Here is a 22447-nt window from a genome sequence, read left to right on the forward strand (position 1 = left end):
ACCTCTGCTTTACTACAGGAACGGCCAAAAGGGGCCACTCAGCCAGATCCTGGGTTATTTATTTTTTAACTATCTTTCCACATGTTTGTGGCATACACAAAAATGTGTTCTTGAACATTGCTATTTACATAAAATATAATCATGTAAGCAAACAAAGAAAATGAGAGATGGCTTTTCCCAGCTCACAATTCATTCACTCATTCATTTCATTCATCCCACAAGCATCCTATGTGCAGGGCACTGTGTACATAGCAAATGTTTGGGGGAGAAACAACCAGCCCCCAGCCACACCGTTTAATGGCCCTCTGCCTCAGGCTTGTTTCTCTTATCTTCAAACTTACTTCATTGTGCACATTTGTTCATAAATTTAAATAATTTATTTATTTAAGAAACATTTGTCAAGAGCCAGCTCTACACCAGGCTCTGTGATGGGCCCTGAGGACTCTGTGATGAGCCCACCCTGCCTCAGCCTCTGCTTCCCTTAAACTTGGAGTCTAACACAGAGAAGCGCAGACAGTATCAAACAGTCACATAAATACATAATCAAACTGCAATTACTGCAGGAAAGGAACAAAAGGAGGTACACAAGAAAATATGGCAGGGGGCCTGACCTGGGGAATCAGGAAAACTTCCTTGAAGGAGTGACTTTTGAATTGAGCTCTGAACTTTGAGAGGAGGAGATAGGAGCCGGGGAACTGAGGAAGCCGGTGTGGGAGTACAGGGGATGCGGAGCCCACAGAGATGAAGGGGGGCAGTTGCACAGGGCCGGGGAAACTCACGACACATAACGAAGTTTTAAAATCCTTAAGGAGGATTGTGATGAGCTCAGGTTGATGCTTTTCACTCTGATTACCGTCAACTAGATTGTGGGTTCTTTGAGTTACGAGGCTGCATCATACTCCTCTTTACATCTCTGATCGCATCCAGCAGAGGGCTTTGAATGCAATAATCTGGTGCTCAATTAATGGTGATTGAACACGTGAAAAGGATGCCAGTGACATAACCTTGCACTGGGAGGTTAACGAGATCTAGTTAATGGATACTTTTATCCCCAAACCAAGAGACGCTCCTAGAATCCCCAGTGCTTTCCCCTCGGCCGTGCAGGTGAAAGAGAAGGGGTGGGACACTCTGTTTTGAACTTAAATGTTTCCGTTTATACTATTTCTCTATGAGAGAAAGAGTTCTTAGCGATCCCCTTGCTCAGATTCGCATCATGAGAATTACTAGTTGGCCACAGTCTCAGCTGCAAAATTCACTGATCATCATTCTGACGATTGGAGCAAGTAGGGATTTGAAGTGGATTGTCTCTCCCTAGTTCTAGCTCTTCTCTTTCACTCTATCTGATCAGCAATATGGGGTTCCATATTCCCTGACTTGGCTCTTTAATATTCTGAAGGCTTTTGCCACCCACAGGCCCACCCACGGATTACGAGTGTCCTTTTGGGACTGTGACTTCTGTGGGATTGACTTCTCTTAGATTTGGGAACTGATGCTCAGCTATGGTGAATGCTCTCATCCTCTGCTAGAGAAAATGTTGCCTTTGTGGTCATTAACGATACACTTGCCACCTCCAACTTCAGATACTAAGGGAAAGGCGTTTTGCAATAGGGACAAGAGATGGAGATAAATTTCAGATGCCCTTTTCACACAAAGATGATTTTCTCAAAATGGAACGAGATTTCAAGGATCTTTGTCCCGTTCAGAAAGGCTTTTCCAGTGCATGGATACTATGGGAATATGATTATACAAATGCAGCAGGAAAACGTACTCCTGATCACTATATAAATCACTTGATGCTAGCAGTGATCTCATTTTTAAAGCCATTAGTAATCACGAATGATGGCTAAATTAGGAACATAGTCTTAAAGAGCTTCCATATTGATTGGCTGTTTTCATCCCTTCTTCTCCCTCGTGCTATTCTGTGATATCGCCTCAGCCTCAGAGATTCAGAGCAACAATCTGCTGAACACATGAATACTAAAGAATTGGTTTCCTTAGTAACAATAATCATGAAGCAGCTCTCAGAACTTCCTGCTTTTCTGTCTGTCTGTTTTCTGTTGGTCACATAGAAAAAGACGGCCAAACCGAGCCTGCCCAGAAAAGATGCACATATATATCATGACCCCTAAGTGGAAGGGAGGCTTGTCTCTGCTGAGATCACATTCCTTTTCTCAACCGGCTGCCTTATTCTGTGTGGTTAGGGCTAAACCAGAGCACCTGCAAAGGTCCATGACCACCTCAGAACTCTTTTCCTTTCGAGTCAAAATCTGGAACCACAAAACCATAATGCAGGACACATCACCAAAATGGTTCCTTCTCTGTGGGAAACATGGAACTTCCCTAAAAAGAAGACCTTCTTTCTTTCCACAATATTTCTAATAACAAAAAGAAAATGGGGACTTCCCTGGTGGTCTAGTGGTTAAGACTCCAAGCCTCCAATGCAGGGGGCCCGGGTTCGATCCCTGGTCAGGGAACTAGACCCCGCATGAAACAACTAAAAGAGCTCTCATGCCGCAATGAAGATCTCACACGTGGCAATGAAGATCCTGCGTGCCGCAACTAAGACCCAGCACAGCCAAATAAATAAATATATTAAAAAAAAAACTATAGCTAAAATCTTATTTACAAAAAACAAAAAAGAAAAGAAAGAAAGAAAATGGTCATCAAGTAGAGAAAGCTTTGCTGATTTTCCAGGATATCTTTTTTTCCGTGTCTGTTGTGAGAAATTGCCCTGCTTCCTGCCCCTCGTCCTAACTCTAGCCAGGATGAATTCAAGCAACCGCCCTCCATAGGAGCAGAAAGGATGTGCGTCAGGAAGCCTTGGGCCCGCCGTCCTGCCCCCGGGTCCTGAGCCCGTTACCCAGACGTTTTTGATGGATTCTGCCATTTCACTTCCTGGATGCATACCGGGGTGCCTGACCCTTTGTGGCTCCACCTCCTGGCCTGGATTCCCAGCTGTGGCTACAGAGGCATCGCTCTGCCTGGCAAAGCATATACTGGCTCCTTCTTGCCTCAGTTGGCTCCTTAGGGCTTCTTGATGGGCAAATACAAACAAAGCACCGCTTGGCACTAGGCACGATGTCAAACACTGTGGGTCTGGGAATGACTGTGAAGTGACAGTCCCTACCCTTATGAGGTTCACGGTCTGAAACAATAATTTGGGTGCAGGACAATAATTATAGTACACTGCAATAGGAGCTACACCCAGGGTAATGAGGACCCCGTAAAAGAAGGGTCTAATACAGCCTGTGAAACCAGAGGCAGAACAGGAAAAAGTTCCTGGAGAAGGTTAAGCCTAACTGTCTTAAAAGTTTAAAAAAAGATAGTAGGAATAATGTAAAGTATGTTGAACGCTTACTATGGACTAGGAACTTGACATGTGATATACATTCATTATTTAATTTAATTCCCACAGCAGTGTCCTATGAAGCAGATTCCATTATCATCCCCACTTTACAAACTGAGGCTCATGGGTCAAAATTTCTCACACCTGGTCACAGAGCTAGGAAGCAGCAGAGCCCACAGTCAGACCCAGAGCCGTGTGACAGTAAAATCCAGGATCTTAAGCACAGGCCGAGTGGAAGGAGGGAATCCCAAGTGCTCTAGTGTGACAGGCACACAAGCGGTTGCTTTGCCAGAACATGAGTGTGGGGTGAAGCGTGGTCAGAAGCAGGATGGCCAGCTCATGGAGGCCCTTGCTGATGAGCTTGGCCTTGGTCTGCAAGGTGAGGGCAAGATGCTTAAGGGTTGTAAGTAATGCTGGGAAATGGTCTGATATGCATTTGGGGAAGACTTCTGGTAACAGTGAGGAGGGTGGATTTAAGGAGCTAGAACTGGTGGCCGAGATCAGGTAACAGCCCCTCACAGTGAGTAGTCCTGGTAAGAAGTGATGTTGGCCTGAATTTGGGCATTGACGATAGGGATGGAAAAGAAGGGACCTCCCACTGCTTTTCCCACAAAGCTCCATCTGCTGGATGCCTACTTCTGACATCGCACCTATAGCTCAGGCTCTAGGGCTGCTTGTGACCTGGTATCTTCACATCTGTCTGCAGTTACCTTACCCTCCCCAACCCTACACTGCATCTCATGTTGTTTTCAACTCCCAGAGCCTAGTACCGGGATGGGTACCTAGCAAAGGAATGTTGACGGGAGGAATGAATGAACTGGAACAGTTTCCAGTTTCCTGTTTAATAAAACTCATGGTCCTGACCATTGCAGTCTTGTTGCTATCTTTATTCAAAGGTGATACAAAAGCTGGATGGATGTTCTGATTAAGCATGAAGTGTGAGTGATCCGGTTGTCACAGTGCAGATGCTCCTTGATTAATATATAGTATCATTTCCTCTGTCTTGGATTTGACTCTGGAAAAAAAGATGTCAAACAGTGTGTGTACCTCAGACCCCTTAGCAAGAAGAGAAAGAAGTGGAACTCAGTGCAAATTCCTATTTACCTAGATATAGAGGCAGGGATGAGCCCTCTCTTCACATTTTTCCCAATTAAAAGTTGGGCCAAGTCTGGTGGAATGGTGACAAGTTGAACTGGGTGCGCATGCACGTGTGCGCACACACACACACACACAGATGGCTGAGACATTCCAATGAGTTGAGGACCTACTGTGCAGCATTTTGAAGGCAACACAATTCATAGCTAAAAATTTGAATAGCTTCTCCCATCTGACAGTCTTAATTTGTCCTTGTCCTAGAAGGAGTAAAAAACTGAAAAAGAAAACAACCTGTACATGGATGTTTATAGCAACTTAAATCATAAATGCCAAAACTTGGAAGCAACCAAGATGCCCTCCAGTAGGTGAATGGATAAATACACTGTAGTACATCCAGACAACAGAACAGTATTCAGTGTTAAAAAGAAAGGAGTTACCAAGGGATGAAAAGACATGGAGGAGACTCAAACGTATATTACTAAGTAAAAGAAGCCAATCTGAAACGGCTAATTACTGTATGACTTCAGCTATCTAACATTCAGAAAAGGCAAAACTGTGGAGACAGTAAGAAAAGAAAAAATCAGTGGTTGTGGAGTCAGGGAGTGAACAGGCAGAACATGGAGGGCTTTTAGGGCAGTAAAAATAGTCTGTATGATATCATCACGGTGCATATATGTCATTATACATTTGTCCAACCCATAGAGTGAACTGTAATGTAAACTGTGGACTCAGGGTAATTGTGATGTATCCATGTAGCTTCACCCTTATTAAAAACTGTACCAACTGGTGAGTGATGTTGATAATGGGGGAGGCTACGCTTGTGTGGTGTAGGAGCTAGATGGGAAGTCTCTGAACTTCCCTCTCAATTTTTTAATGAATCTAAACTGCTCTAAAGAAGTACATCACAATTTAAAAACACAAAATCAGAACAAACAACGGTAGCGTGAACTTGATGACATCAGCTGCAATGGAGGGAAATGCACATAATATTCTCTGGCCCAGCATTCAAACAAATAACTCAAGGCTTTCTACTTTTTGTACATGTTCCCAAAAAAAGAATCTTGAGAACCTATGTACATCCCATGCACATTTTTAGATAGCTTCACAAGATCAAGCCTGAGATGGACAAAGGATTCAGGTACCCAACTTGTGTGGGACCCTATCCTCTTTTGTATGACAAGATGTACTGCTGTTAAAGAATGAAAATCTACAAATAAATGCAAAGGGGGGAATTAATGTAATTCTCCTATTCTGTGGTAAAGTAGAATCCTATGGCCTCTGACTCACTAGCCGGAGGCAACAAATCAGCAACAACAACTCAAAGAGACATAGGAAAATACAACTAGTTCTTCAAAAACCATAAAATAGCAATTACCATATTTTAGCATATGGTTTTACACTGAATTATTTCACAGTTATAATTAGGTTGCTAATGCAGTGCAGAATTAGACGACACACTAGTTTGGTATATATTTTATCTAATCTGATGGAAATGTAACATTTAGAGGGCTTGATTCTTTTTTTCACAAGCAATTAAAAAGGACTTTAATATCACATTTTAAAAAATTGTGTTGGCCTTTATGATGTGATGTGTATGTGTATGTGTGTGTATGTGTGTGTGTGGTGAATGTGACAGAGGGAGAGAGAGACAGAGAGAGAGAGGAATTCCATCCCAACTACAGGCACAAGCCATGCCCTTTAGTCTCTGATTTATTTCCATCATGTAAGATTCTTTTCTTGCTTGCTTGCTTATTTTTTTAATCTGTTTTTCTTTTTTGCCTTTGGTAAATTAAAACTGAATTTTCTTCTCCAGGACAATTCTCTGTTCCAGTCATAGTAAATACCAATTTCATTTCCATCCCATTATTTTTCTAATTAAGCATTTGTCATGCAAAAGGAGATCTGAGGTGCCTGTGCTTTCCATTATGCAAAATATTCAGTTATGGTAATAGCTTTGGGATGGCACCTTGAAGGTGTTACGGAAAAAAATCAGAGAAGAAAAATAATAAAATAAAATATATTTTACCTCGGACTTTTGCCAGTTTATTTTCTCCCTGATTTGCCACAGTTGTGGGTATTGACAATGTCCCATCGGTTGTGAAGGATGGACACATAATTCACATCCTTTAATAAGGAGAATTCTATTAAATCTTTATCTAAACATTTTAGAGGTTAAAAATGTAACCCTGCATCTCATTTTTTTTTCTCTTCTGTTCACACTTAGCAAAACCTACAACTTCTATACTTGATGAAACGTGCTTCTGACTCAAATTGTTTCAGAACAGAGTACGAATATGCCAGAAGGACAACCTGATATTTCTTGGAAATTCTTTCTTCCTTCTTATGACAAATCCCAAGGGGCTAGGCTCTGTCAAAGGATAATTTATTTTCTAAACCCTTTGAACACAAAGCTTTTCCATTTTCTGTGGCAAGATATTTTTCCCAAACATTAACCATCACATCTTATAGCTATATTTATAGCCATACATACACTATATATCCATATGCATATATTCTGTATATGTATATCTATATGTATATTTTAATCTATTGATTTATAAACTCTAAGACTTCATTTTTCAATCATTTCCACCATTTACACAGAATAAGCTGTGAAATTGGATTTTTTAGAAGTGAGACCCATTTCCTCTCAATTTCTCAAAAAATGTAGACTGAGAACTTTCCGGTTTTGGAAGGAACCCTGGTGTATTTTCTGAAACACACTGTGCATGGTATGTGTGTGTGTGCACTGCCTGAGTAGATAGTGCTGTTAGTTGAACTCACTGTGATTCTGCATGTTCAGTATTTTCCAAGATGCTGTTGCGGTACCCCCTCCCAGATCCTGTTTACTGGGGTCCCTTGCTGCTCTGAGTGCTGGCTGCTGAAGGCTCACAGGTGCCCCCATTTCTGGGAAGGTTGTCCTGGGCTAAAAAGAGGAGCCACCTCACTCAGGAGGTTGGTGGGGGGAGGTCACAGCCAATGACTGATTGGGAAGTGGTACAAAATGCTGGCACCACGGCCCCAGGAAGGAACAATTCTGTGGGTGGTTAAAGCTCCAGAGCCCTCCCCCACGTTGCAGGTCCTGGTGGTCTTGATCTGAGACCACATCGCCTCCCTGCCTCTCCTGCTTCACTCCTTCCCCCACAGGACTTTCCTGAAGAGCACTTGCTCAAGAGATCACAGCACCCAAATCCCTGTCTCAGGTTCTGTTTCTGGGAAACTTCTTTCAATTTTAGACATTCAATTTCCTAATCAATAAAATGTGGATAATAATTCCCGCCTAGTCTATTTCTCAAAGTTGGGGTGTGAATGGCAAATTGTGTGGAAGAATTCTGGAAACAGCCAAAGCAGTAAAAATATTTTGCAGGCACCATGATATATCATTTGTTTTAATATTTAACCTTAGGTTCCATGAAAATATGGCTGATTTCTCCCAACTTGTGTTTTTTACACTTTAGGCTAATGTCCACTGTGCTCATTTTGCTGCTCCCTGGCGAGGGCTCATTTGTTAAGAATTGCTGACTTGTCTGTACCGCTCTTTGCACCTGGGCTCTCCAAGGTAAAGGAGGGAAAGAAACGTGAGTCCAGCAAATGACTGTTGGCCCAGAGAGCACAGAGTCCCTGCCCAAGGCCAACTAAGCAAGAACCCGAGACCTGGTCTTGCCAGATCTTCACATGGTTTTAAGCAACGCCGGGCACCAGATATTTATGTAAAATCTCCAGCTTCTTAAATACTAACAACACATTTTTTAAAAACTGTAACACTCTACTATTCAAGCAAAACATAACTGGAGGCCCAATTGGGCTAGTAGTGGGTAACCTACGACCAGATTTAAGCCCCTGAAGTAAGAGACCAGGTAATGCCCACTGAGGCCTCAGCTCTAGCACTGCGCTCAGCACATGATCCATGAAAGATCCCAGAAGAACAGGACCACCATTAGCAGTGTCGGTTTCCAAGGAGTTAAATGAATGACCGCTACTTTTAGTAACTAGTTTTCTACTTTGTAAAAACCATTTAGCATATGATTCTTTTCCCTAAACAGTATTATAACATGTGCAGATTTTTATTCACTTGCCAGCTTGCTCTTGCACAACTTTTCAAGGACACTGTCTGTTTCCTTGTCTATGAAACAGAAATAATTATGCCTGATCTGAAAATAAGCAAAAGCATGTAAAAGGACTTTGCAGACAGTGGCCATCAATCCAGAGAAATCACTGTTCTCTAGATTCTGCCCTGAGATCTAAATCCCGCACTCAGAAATCTGAAACAAACAGGGGCTCTCTCATCTTTCTTCTAAGATGGAGTTTCCTTAACGTTAGTCATGATTTTTGCTATAAAAACTGCATTATTATTTCCTATTACTATTAATTACCTAATCTTTTCCTTTAAGTCAAATAGATTTTTTTAGTTACTACCAACCATCTTTTTCAATTACCAACTTTATCTTTGCCTAAGCAAAGCAATAATATCCATGAATGCACAGGTCTTATGTCCTAGTATTTAATTTTTATACAGACACACATGTAGAAGTGTATATGTATGTGTCTATATATGTGTTTGTGTATACATACATATATATAATATTCATCTGTGTACCACCTAAAATCACCTTGCCTGTTACCAATTATATGTCTCCCATTTTGGAATGTTCTGCCCCCCAGGGATAGCGGAATTTTACAGAAAGATTTTCCGGCTCTATCAGTTTTTATTAGTTTACTCAATAAGCATTTGTCACCTATCTGTCTATCTCATGTAAACCTGGAACAGGCAGGAGAAGATTGATATCACTGGTTCCGCAAAATTTTAAACCACTCTAAAAAGCTTTGTGAGCCCACGTGGCTAATGAATTTCAGGAAGGAAACTCACGCTCCAAATCTTCCCGCTCCAGATTCCTGTGGACTTGGGACCACTCAGGAATGACAGAGGGTAACCCAGAGAGAGCCATATTTGCAAACTGGTGAAGCTCTCAGAGTCTGCCCCAGGGGAATCCAGATAGCGCTGCTAGTGAGTTTTAACACAGCAAAGCGGTGGTGCCTTCTCAACAGCCTTCATGCAGGAAGCTGTCTGATGCTACGTTCCTAACTATCCAACCACCCAACACTGTAATTTCTAAGATTGGCTTTAGTCATTTAGTAAGATAATGGCATTTAAGCCAGTCACCATTAGGATATCAGATGATGTTAATAATTACAGTCTGCATTTAGGTGGCGCCTCTCCAGGCAAGCACTAAGAGTTTTACAAACATTATCTCATTTTCATCTTCATGACACCCTTGTGAGGCAAGCATTTTTTATAGCATTACTACAGAGAGAGCAGCTGAGGTGTGAAGGTTAAACACATTGCCCAATCTGAGAGCACATGTGCAATCACGGTTCTCAAACCTGGTTTGATGTCTTAAGAAAGTCTCTGTAATGTGTTCGTGTAAAGGTTTCACACCAAATACAGGGGATGTCTCTGAAAATATTTACATTTAGGTCTGTAAACACACAGGCTCTTTAAAATTTGTATTCAGTGTATCTAATTAGCAAACAAACACAGAGGTCTAAGTGGAGTCTGATGTACTAAATACCATCTGCCCCATAACTTATTTAATAAATAGTTAATGTAGCACTTGCATGTGGCCGGCATTGTTCCAAGTGTTTTATAAATATTAACTCCTTGACTCCTCCCAATAACCCCATGAAGGAGGCGCCATTATGTTCCTCATTGTACAGGGAGGAAAACCAAAGAAGTTAGACAACTTGCCTAAGGTCCCACAGCTGGTAAGTGACAGAGCTGAGATTCAAATGCACATGATCTGGTCCCTGAGTTTATGTCTTTAAACCAGAACACTGTGCAGCTATCAAACTTATAACAGTTATTTGTCTGAAAATGTACTATTTCTTTCTCATGCCACTCAAAGGCTTTTTTCCTATGTCAGTGGTTATCCACTTAACCCTATTCCGGACAGAATCGTCCCATGTAGCCAATCATCCTGACCCCAACCCCACTGCGCTTATAATCTAGGTGGATGACTCACTGGTACTTTAGCAGAGTGACTGGAAAAGAAGGTTTCAGAAGCTCAGCAAATCACAAATCGGTTCCATGCAGAGTCCAACAAGGTATCACCCGAAAGTATTAAAAAATCCTTTCTTCATTTGTGCTTTGGGGAAGGAAGAGTAAAATTCTCCTACTAGTTTGTCTCAGGATTCGGATGAGTTTCTACAGTAAGCAAAGGTATTTTTCACAAGTGACTTATGCAATATACCTTATATTTGGAGAGTGCTTTCAAAGTGTCCTATATATTCATTATCTCATTTGATCCTTACACAACAGCCAGTGAGATAATCGGATAAGCTATTTTCATAACCACCATTTTACAGATGATAAAACTGAGGCCCAGCGTCATTAAATAAACTTGTCCAAAGTCACCCAGCTAATGAGCTACAGAAGCAGAATACATCCAGTGTCATGTGTTACTAAACCCTATAAATTATCTCATCTCATATTTAGCTTAACGCTTCTGGTGATACCATTGCTAAAATCACACACTTAAATAAAAGAGTGATTCCTCCTCAGGGGTGCAGACAGGACACTTGAGAACATTTAATGATTTCCACGTTCAGCTCCCTTCTCCTTTTTCGAGAGAACATGAAATAGACTTTCCAGGGTCATCAAAAAGAGAAGAGCTTCCATGTGGCCACTTCTACCAAACATGGGACTCATACCCGCTGATTTGCCCAGATGCTGCCCACTTCCTGAGTGAGGGGAATCTCTAGGTCTCAGAAGAGCCATCTCCCTTGTTGCAGGAACATGTCCCTTCTCCCCTGGTTGTGGACACTGTGCTGAGGATTAGTTCCACTAAAGAAGGAATGAAAAGGCAATTCATTCGGATGAGTTACGTATGGGAAAGGCATTGGGCCCTGGAGGTCAAATCTGCCAGCTTTTACTTTCTCTATTAAATGTTTACTTTTCTCTTCTAACTGCTAGAACAATTGCAGTGAATCACCACCTGTGATTTAAGATTTTTCATACTTAGTCTGCCTACTTATTATTTATTTATTATTGGTATTCTTCCAAACAGGTCATTATTGCAATCATTGGCTTCCCTCCTCCTCTGCATATGATCTTTACCTCTGCTTGACTGGGATCCCATCCTCTGATGTTAGCTTCTTCAGTTTTTCTCCCTGCCACCTCAGGATTTCCTGGATTTTCTTCCCCAGTCAGTCCCACTTTCATGGGAAGAGGTGACCTCCTCCCTCCCAAGGCTAAATCAACCCCTTCTTCTGCTAGAAACCCCTCCCTTACCACCTTTTGAGAATTTCACTCCCTCAATTACAAACATCTCTCCCTGACATTCCCATCCTACTGTGTACCTCAGCCTTTCTCTCTTTCCTGGAATACTTCCCTTTAACCACCAAGAGGTTTAAGTCTTTTCAGTTCCTCTAAGGCTGTTCCATTCTTCATGGCACACTCTCTTTGCTGGCTTCTATGACATTAGAGTCATAGAAAAAAATCTACTACCTCCCAAAAAAATGGAAAAGCAATCCACATGGAACTTCTTCAGTGGCTATTGCTGTGTAACAAACCACCCCAAAGCTGAATGGCTGAAAACACAAAAATTTATGATATATTAATTCTGTGGGTTGAGCTGGGCAGTTCTCCAGCTCACAGGGTATAACTTAGATCAACCAGGAGCTGCACTCAGTTGGGAGCATGGCTGGTGCTGGAATCTCAACCTCTGGGACCTGTCTGTGTTCTCTCGCACCATTCAGTAGTCCTGGAGCTTCCTGACAGCATGGCAGCTGGCTTCCAAGAGCACAAAGCAGAAACCGCCTGCCTTTTGAAGGCTTAGGCCTGAAGCTAGCACAGTAGCACTTCCCCTTCATTACACTACTGGTCAAAGCAACTCTCCAGGCCAACCCAGGTTCAAGAGAGGGGAAATAGACTCCATCTCTTAATGAGAGGAACGGCAAGGAATTTGTGGCTCACTTTAATCCACCACAGACTTCCACATTTGCTCAGCTCAGATCACCACTGTTATCACAATAGCTATTTGGAATTATTCCCTAAAGTGTTAATAAATCTTGGTCATATCATCTTATGTAACTCCTAGGGTTATTATTTCTCCAAAAAAACAAAACAGCTCAATTTCTGGCCTTAGGTTAATAGGAAAGTAATTTTATAGACTCTTAAAATTCAAGAGCTGCTTTAAGAACTATTTAAAATTCAGCTAGAATTTATATAGGTCTGTTTTATAGATACAAAGATCAGGTAGCATATCTATAAAATCTAGAGAAAGTAGGTGAAGTGAATTTTAATCTTTTTTTTTTTTTTTCGAAAAAAAAGCCAATATATTTCTGTTGATGACTAAAAAAATGCACAATGTGAGAGTTGCGAGTTAAGTTTTATCTGGGGCAAAATGAGGACTATATCCCGGGAGACAGCATTTCAGATAGCTCTGAGAAACTGCTCCACAGAGGTAGGGGGAAGGTCAGAATATATGTGAGTTTGGTGAAGGGGGAGTACATGCAATCAAGCACATATTTTTGCAGAAGGTCTCTGCTAGTCACGAGGAGCAGACGTCACCATGAAGGAATTTAGTGCTTTTCTAGATATGAGGAGATACAAGAATTGCACTCATAAAATCAGCTCCTAAAAATATCTAACTATCTGAAGACCTGTTCTGCCAGTTTTTCCAGAGCACAGAGTGCCTCATTCCTGCTCTCCACCCTGAATTCCCTTCAGGGGGTGTTGAAGGTCAGCAGCTGCAGAATCACGTGACTTAACCTTGTAGAGGTAGATGGCAACTGCCCATGGCAAGTGCCAATTTGTAGTTGACACTGTAAAGAAGATGAGTATTTTTCTGAAAGGCAAGGATAGTCATAAATCAGAGGTGTCAACTAGGTCTATTACTAAACAGTAGCAAAGAGACTGCTCTCGATGCCCTGTCCAGGTACTCAGCAGTGCCCTTACTGGCCACCCGGTGTCCCACTGGCTTCCTGGGAGGGCTGATCAAAGGTATGTGAGGCTGAAGATAAGACCTCCAGTCCACCAGTTCAGATTTGCTGTTGGCTATAATCCAGCCTTCTCATGGGTCCTCAGATGTGTCTTACTCCTTCTTACCTCTGAGTTACAGATACCATTCCTGTTTATCATTATGCCCCACTCTCTCTCCTTCCCACACTTTTCCTTTTGCCTTAGCTAAATCCTCTTCATCCTTTCGGTGATGGGATTATATTTGTCATCCACAATGAAATTTTCTTTGAACCCACCCCCTTCCCCAAATTAGGTCAGATGCTCTTGGGGCCATTCCAACTTCTGTTGTATAAATAATTTTGCAGAGGCTGCCTTACCTCTTCTCTGGGGTCTTAACCCATTATTCAGGGGTGCCCCTCAACAGTGTCTGTACACTAAGACCAGCTTCCCTGGCTCTGATCCATTAGTCCAGGAGCAGACACTAACCTTAAGATGGACCAAAGACATTCCCTTTTGAATTGAAAGACTCGAAGCTTTGCTGATTAAGTCACATTAATGAAGCACATCAGAAGGAAGACCCATTAACTCTTGCCAAAGAGGTAGAGCTAATTTGACTCTTGCACTAGTTTATCTCCTCCTTGTATTCCGTTAGACACGTCTATGACTTTCCCATGGATTCTGTTCTTTCCTGAAACTATCCAGAATTGTCTATAACTCCCAACCAAAGACTTAAAATAATTTATACCAACTGGAATGAACTCAGGTATGCATGTATAATGAATGGTGTATTTGTTTTGTGTCCTTTTCAGTGCTAGAATGAAGGCTCTGTGAAGACAGGAGGATGCCTGCCTTGCTTGGTGCTGTATTTTGAACACCAAGTGAAGTAGTTGGCACATGGTAAGTGGTCCATAAATAATTACTGAATGAATGAATATATGGAAATATAAGACTGATGCAGCTCTTTGGGAAGTGCCTGGGAAAGAATGAGACTTTACTATGGTTGGGCGGGAGGGTTAAGGGACCATGGTGGGTTTGGATTCCATGTTGGTGAGAAATGCTTTGAGTGGAGACTCTTGGTTGAATTGCTCAGGTTTTGGAAAACATCCTATATTACCTGATGGTAGAAAGAGTCAAGTACAAAGACCCTGTTTACCTTTGGATGCCAAGATTAGATGAAGGCTCTTTCTTACCATAGTCGAAAAAAATCTCTTTAAACTTGGGCAGTGCAGGAGAGGAGGACGGTAGCTCTGTGAAGCAGTGGACCCTGCAGGGCTGTGTGTCCCATCAGAGACTGACTGGTGAGAGGGCAGCTCCGCAGCAGGAACAATGCCAGAAGTCTCTGGTGGTCAGGGTGTGGACAGAGAAGCCATGACAGCCATTTGCAGCAGGGAGAGTGGCTGGGGGTGGATGGAAATGAAAGGCTAGAGGAGATCCCATTTCCAGTCTACACCAATTCCCTGGAAACAGGGCAGGCAGGGTTGAAATTTCAGTATCCACGTTGGTTCTAAAGCCACAGAACTCTGGGGTTGCTCACTACACCCCAAGCTCTTAGCATTTCCAGGCTGGTGTCACAAGGGTTACACTGTCTGACCTGCATGCTGAGGTATTCTAGTAAGAAGCAGGGTTCCTGCAGGACACAGATTTTTAATTCATTACAGAGGTGGGTCTCTCTGCAATTTTACATTTTTTGGAGGACATGAACCTGCCAGATTACTTGGTCTGATGTGTAAAAACTGAGGTCAAAAACGGGAGCTTTGTATCTCTGTGCTTTAGCTATCAACTTTCTAATTGCCCTGAAAGATGAAATAACTTTGTGTCAGAATATGTCTTGATAACAGCCAAATTCTGGATGCAAAACTATCTCTGAACTTTGTAATGATATCCAACTACGAGTAAAAGACAAAAGCCTGATTTCCCAGCAGTCACAATACAGTAACCTTCAAACTCCATGACTCATCTCATTCTTCCTGGGGAAGTTTCCAGCTCTACCAGTTTAAGCTTGTCCAATCCTGCCAGGAAAATACTCTGCCAATGTACAGGTGTCTATGTAGAGGTGAGACATTTTGTTCAATTGCTATTGGTCCAAGACCACCACATCTTAGTAACGACTGTCTTAGTAACAATTGTATGCAAAACATTTCTTAATATTTGGTGAGGGCCCATAGCTTTAATTTTTTTGTTTAACAGTTCTTAAAGGGCTTTGCTCTAATTAGCTAAGAAGGAATGATATAGCCCAGTGGTGAAGCTCCTGTAGTCTATAGCCAGATAATCTCAGTTCAACCTCCATTCTCCTGTTCAGTAGGGTGTGGCCAGTTCCTTATCCTCCCTAAGCCTCATTTTTCTCCTCTGTGAAATGGAGATAATAATAGGACATCCCTCAAAGAATGAATATGAGAATTAACTAGCACGGAGTAAGCACTCAGCAAATGTTATTATTATAGCTATCTTTAACCCTCATAACATAAAATTATTTTATAAATTCAGATTTCTTAGTGTGGCAGTTTTAAAAATTGTTATAAATTCTTTGACACTGCTCCCACTGAAGTGGTGTCTAGGTCTCCTCCACTTGAATCTGATCAGGCTTGTGACTGCTTTGGCTCTAGAATACGTTGGAAGTGACCCTATGTGGCTTCCAAAGCTAGGTCATGAAAGAACATGCAGCTTCCGTGTTGTTGGCTGGAACAACAGTTCCAGTACAGTCTGACTACAGTCTGTACAGTCTGACTACCCCAAGACTTCCATGCTGGAGAGGCCACGTCAGCACTCTGGCTGATGGTCCCATCAGAGTCCAGCGTCCCTGCCTAGGGGCCAAGCACTTTGAAAGCAGATCCTCCAGCTTCAACTGTTCCAGTCCTCAACTGCCTGAGTCACCTCTAGCTGCTGGAGTCCTCCCAGCTGAGTTCCCAGACCTCATGGCATGCAGACAAGTCATTCTCTCTGTCCCTGTCCAAATTTCTGACTCCATGAACATAATAATTCTGACTCGTGAACATGTAAAATGGCTATTATTTTATGCCACTAAATTTGAGGTGGTTTGTTATATAGCAATAAGTATATGGAACATTCATAAAATAATGGATCTGGGGGGAAACAATGGAGTAAAAGGGAAAATTAACCATATCAAAATCATCAGATCCAACCTTGATCTGTGTGCATAATTTTCAAATATCTATCAGTTTTTAATGATGGCAAAGTTTACTTTCTTCTTTCTAAGCTAAGTCTGTGTTAATCTGAAGGGCCTGCAGCAAACAGAATGACATACAAACTCCACACACTGCAGAGCCCCAAGGGGAAGCTCATGAGCCCATGTAAACATGGACTTCTCTTACTTCTGTTCTTGAGAGAACTGAGGGAAAATGAAAGCTGAAAAGAAAAGCCCTTGGTTTAAATGGACCCCGATTGCATTCCAACCTATCAGATCAATAATGCAGAGATTCCTAAAATCAATGTGCTAAGGCAGTTTTACCAAATGCATTTGCCTACTGATTAATACTCTGACTTTTAAATATAAACATGCATACTTCTTTGTTGTGATCAGAATTACAGTATGCAAAAGCCAGCAAGATACCCAATCTAATGGGTATTCATTAGATTATCATCCTAATTTTATAAATGAGGAAACTGAGTCTCGGGAAAGCAAGAAAACTCACCATGATAAAAGAAATGACAGTGCCTTTTGCTGAGCACAAAGAATACCCCAGTGTCCGGGCTTTTCTTCTGATGCAAAATAGATGTAAGAATGGCGAGTATATCCCCTAAAGGTCTACCCATGGATCAGATCAGATCACAGGAAAGCTACATTTTGAATCTATTTTTCTGCCGCCTTACAGACACCTTCCCCCATCTAAAATGTACCATTATTTCTCGGGTTTTATCATGGGTGGCCATCTGACAGTGACCTGTGGTGTTCGATATCCTTTATACTAAAACATCCAAATAACTGTCTCAGAGGTAGATTCTTGGCAGAGTTTTGGATTTTCTAATGAACTTAATTAGGTTACAGAAGCTATGGGATCTATCTTGTTTCCCTGGGTGTGCTGCCATCGTAATGCATGTAGTAGCTGCATTTGAATTCTAGTTCCCGCCATGGCCAGCTGGGTGAGCAAGGCAACACCTTAGCCTCCATTTCTGCATCCGAACTGCGAGTCATCATCTAACTACCTGCATCAGCGTTGTTGTGAAGATTAAGTCAGGTACATGATATGACGATAACGTGCATGGAAGAAAATGATCTTTTTTTCTTTTTCCACTTTTTTTCAAGTATTAGGATCTCTTTCGCCTTAGATGTCTAATAGAGTACAAATAGCCAAGTGCTTTTCTTTACTCTGTCCAAAGAAATGTCGGATCTCAATGAAAATGTCTGGTTGCCTGTTCCATTTGTTCTTAATCATAATTCCAAAGATGTTATTTTAAGAAGCATTTTTACTAATACTTTAGACACCATGGATTGACTTACATGTTGTATCTTCAGCCAGAGGATTTCAGGTTAAAGCAAGAAGCAAGTAAACAAACAAAAAAAACCACAATTTGATCAGACTATGATGTTAAAAGATGTATAATATTATCTCTCCCCCTCACACACAAAATGTCAAGTCATCCAGAAGGGAGAGCAGACATGCTCACTTCCAGAGGCAGAAGTTTTACTTGAACTCTTAAAAACCTCTTTCAGCACCAAAATGACTCCAAACTATGCTCCCCACATCTTAGCCAATCAGAGAGGCCTCTTTAAGAAACATAACATTTTAATTTACAAGGGATCATCTATATTTCTTTCCCAGGGCCTCAGAGAAGGACTGCATTTTAGATCGAATACAAATGTGTACATGTTTTGCAGAAGTTTTCCCAGATAGTATACACTATTTCCAATTGCATAATGACAACAGAACTCATTAAAGCAGAGTCATGAGATAGCTCTTTGTATTTTAAACTAAGATTTAAGTAATATATTTAGCAAAATCTTCTTTTACAGTTTAATCTTTGAACTATAAGAAGATTTGGGGGTAATAACTACCCTACCTTATTGATGATAATTCAGTGATGGTGATCTCCCTTTCATACTTCTATTTTTTTAAAATGTGTTCTGTGAGATTTGTGTATAAGTAATCCATGATAAGAACCTAGACCTACTGAATATACCCATCTATATTCAACCTTTGAGTCTTAACCATGTTTCAAATGTAAATTCTAACAAATTACGGCTGACTCACAAAAGCTAAGTTAGTTTAGGATCTTAATATTAATCGGCTATAAGTGCCCTGTAAGATAAAAGTCAGGATAGTCAAACTGATAGTCCCCTTTGATAAGCTGTTTTAGGGAAAGCAATATATGTTCTCAAAAGATGGACCTTTCAAAGAGTGCGTATGAATTGAGGTTCTGTGTATAAATGAATCCAAGAACAATCTCACCAATGTCAAGAACAGATTTGTGTAAGAGTGAAGAAAAAAATTAAGAAAGAAAAGACATTTAGTTTTAGAGTTTTTGCAAAAGAATACGGATGTTTTGTAAGTTAAGAATTAGCTTCTGCCATAATTCCTGGGTTAGAAATTCAAGAAGAAAGAAGTAGAAATCTATGCTGAAAGCTTAGATAAAGTGTCTCTACAAAGACAATATAAAAGACCTCAGGTGATGCCTCCAAGGAAGGTGGGAATAGCATAGCCCAGCCTTTCTTAATCACTACCAGCTCCTGAACCAATCAATATCTCTTCACTAGGAATTCAAAGATAAGCATCAGACACTCAAACCATAGTAAACCAAGTTCTCACTTTCCATTCCTAACATACAAAAGTGGTACAGAGGTGTGAGTCCAACCTTATAAAGTTGAGTTTTAAACTATCTTAGATCTGCCAGGTTGCACCTGGAACAGTCACCTAACTCCAGGCGAGTCTATGTGCACCCAATTGTACGTAATTGGAACTGGTAATTATCCATATTCAACCTGACATAAGCAGTCTGGAGAAACTTCAGAAGATTTGGGCAAGGGCTGATAAAACAAGATCTTTGATATAAGAAAACTTGACTGATGCTTGAAGAATCAGTATCAAGGAGGAATTGGGTTATGCTTATAGCTTTTACCTAATTGAAATATTTTTATTACCAAGTTCATAATAGTTCATACTTACTTAGTAATTTTTATCTGTGGATCTCAACCCCTTCTACCATATATGAGAAAATAATATATTTTAGATTAATGTCAAAATATGCTGCTCATATTTTCCTTCTTACATTTTGTTACCACTGCTATTATCACCTCCCCAAAAGACCTTCCATAACACTAATTTTTATTGGTTACCACCCTGAACTGTTCCTGATTTTAATACCTTCCTCTGTATCACGTAGGTTTGATAAATGAAATAACGTATTGGTATAAAAAATAGATAAGACAACCTAGGTTTTTTTTTTTTTTTAACTTTGGAAAATAACTCTCAGGAAACAATTTTTTGACAAGGTCATTTTTTACACAATCCATTGAGAGAAAACTTCTACAGAAAACTGATTTTTTTTTAAAATAAAAAGAACGATAGCTACTCAAAAGAATATAGAAAGGATTAAAATAAGCATTTAACAAAATTCATGCCAAACAAGGCCATTTAACCTGTATCTCTTCCTTTAACATTTTTGGGTCTAGTATTCTTAATTATAAACTGGAGAAAATTAAATAGTCCTTAGATGATATTTTGGGTTCCTTCTGGTTCCATGATCTGGCAAAAATGACTTTCTTTTTCTTTTTAGCTCCGACTGCACTTCTGAGCCTCCTCCCTAGTAAACTTCACTGTCCAGTGGAAGATAAAACAAGCTCACGTATTTCAAGAGAACAACTTTTGAAGCAGGACAGACCTACTCTGGGGAACAGAACTGCATTCTGCTAAACTCCCTGTGCCCTACCCCCTTGGGGGAGAAGAGGAAGCATCTGAAGTGATGGTGATGGTGGATGCTTAATACACTGGATGTTTCTTGGTAATTAATACACTAGAATAAATTGACTTTTCACCAAGCCCAGTCACCAAGAATGACCTTGAGAGAATGGAACACAAGACAGAGTAGTCTTTACACAAGAGGAGTGGCAGAAGAAACATGGCTTGGTAAAGTTTCTAAGCATGGGACGTTATCAGCAGAAGAAAGAGCATCAGGGTGAGAGGCTAGAGAAAGGTGTCCCCGGGAGACTGTGGGCCAGGATGCTGAAGGATAAAATGAATAGTTATGAATGGTGAATGCTCTAAGGACCTCAGAGAGCACCTGTGCTTCCCAACCTCCTTTTCAATACCAAAATCTTTCATGAATTATTGTCAACACACACACACACACACACACACACACACTCATTCACATATGATACCTGTTGTACATTCATTATGATATCTGTTGCATTTTCTTTAAAAAAATAGGAATCCAGAAATGCTTTAAAACAAATATGAATTTTATGAATTTACTACATCCATGAATATTTGAAAAATGATAATATATGTATCTGAAACAAATAGATGTCATTTCATTTCAACAGGTAAAGATATGACTGCACAATCTTTAGAGACACCAACATGCACGGTGACGAAATTTACAGTGACCTTTTAGTATGTAGGACAAGTGACACTCACCTAAAGTAGTACATGTAGACTAATGTTTAAGCTTCCCAATGACATTGTGCCCCAGCTCCCCTTTTTCCCAGTCATCCTGAAGCCACCTGCTGAACCACTGCAAAGCTCTGAAAAACTCTGGGGCTCTTAAGAGAGTATCTGCGAATATTGATAAACTGAACTTTTTTTAGTGGGTACATTATCCAGCTGGAATTGTCTTTTAAAATCCATCCTATGAATTATGTGAGAATGAAGAATTTTACTTCCAGTTGACTTTCCTGTTTCATGATTTAAATGATTTATGAATGAGGGCTCTATGTTCAGTCATTGTGGCCCTAGGCAGTTCGGTGGTCTGATTCATTCTCAGGAATTAGATGATCAATTCAATTTTGTAGATCTGATGACCAGATTGATTAGACAGTAAATGATCAGGCCCAATATAAAATACCATTTGGTATCCACTAATATGACAATTTCAAGATAGAATTAACCTCAAAATGATTAATATAGTGCTCAGTGTAGAAAAGGATACAACAGTTATTCTCTAGAGCAATGGTCCTTAAACTCTGAGTGCATCACACTCACCTGGATGTCTGACTCAGTAGGTATGGATGGGGCTGGAGAATCTGCATTTCTAACAAGTTCCCAGGTGCTGCTGCTGGTTCAGAGATCACAGTTTGAGGAGCATTGCTCTTTAAAAAAAGACCAAGAAAGCTGCATTTTAGTTGAGTTTAACATACCAAACAGATATAAATTATAACAATATTGTTCAGCCACCCCCTGCTTATGTGGGAAAAAGTGACCCTCAACAGCGCCCTGTTGTCTATATAATTTAACCCAGACTTTTTAGCATGGATTAAAATTTTTCTCCTGCCTTCCTCATAATATCTCAGCCACACCCAGCCCCCTCCCCCTGCAGCAATTTAAGCACTTCAGAGCTCCTGTCTTTTGCACCTTCCACCCACTTCTCCACCAGAACCCTCCCTACCCATTTCCACTGGCTGGCTGCTTTCCAGTGCTCCTTTAGCTTTGGGATGGGCATCAAGAGAACTGATCTACATCTCTGTGCCCCACTGCACTAAGCCTTCCTGTAAGGCCAGCCCATGTCTTGCTTATCTTTGTATTCTACTACCTAACAGTGCTTATAGCATAACATGAGCTTGGTAAGTATTTATTAAACAAATGAATGGATAAACAAAAGATAGAAAATAACTGTAGAAAAGTATCCCAAGAGAGTCTAATCATAGGTCAACCAATCCTAGGTAGAATTAATAATACAGTGGCATTTTATTGATAAAACTGAGTCACGTAGTCAAAGCATCACTTTAAAAAATCTTACACGAAAACAAGAATGTAAGTCGGCTGAGATGAATTGTGTTGTTTTGTTTGTTTTGTGAACCGGCATCCGCAGTTCTGCGTCTGAGTGGAAGACCACTCTGCAGCCCGGCCTGTGGCACCCAGCTGGCCCGGGTCTGA

The 22447-nt window shown here is 40.9% G+C and overlaps 1 protein-coding gene and 1 non-coding gene across 6 annotated transcripts in view; one reads left to right on the top strand and one right to left on the bottom strand.

The window, feature by feature from the left end:
• Positions 1-22447, bottom strand: part of MTERF1 (mitochondrial transcription termination factor 1) — a 606108-nt gene that overhangs the window by 80713 nt on the left and 502948 nt on the right. For all 5 annotated transcript variants that reach the window (XR_009565070.1, XR_009565067.1, XR_009565069.1 and 2 more), the window contains one exon: positions 21557-21663. The gene's annotated coding sequence lies outside the window, so the exon portion shown is untranslated. The remainder of the gene's footprint in view (positions 1-21556; positions 21664-22447) is intronic.
• Positions 2402-2474, top strand: TRNAW-CCA (transfer RNA tryptophan (anticodon CCA)). The gene has a single exon. It is a non-coding gene; the product is annotated as a tRNA-Trp (tRNA).

The sequence above is a fragment of the Globicephala melas genome, chromosome 9 (genome assembly GCF_963455315.2).
Source record: "Globicephala melas chromosome 9, mGloMel1.2, whole genome shotgun sequence".
Taxonomy (NCBI): domain Eukaryota; kingdom Metazoa; phylum Chordata; class Mammalia; order Artiodactyla; family Delphinidae; genus Globicephala; species Globicephala melas.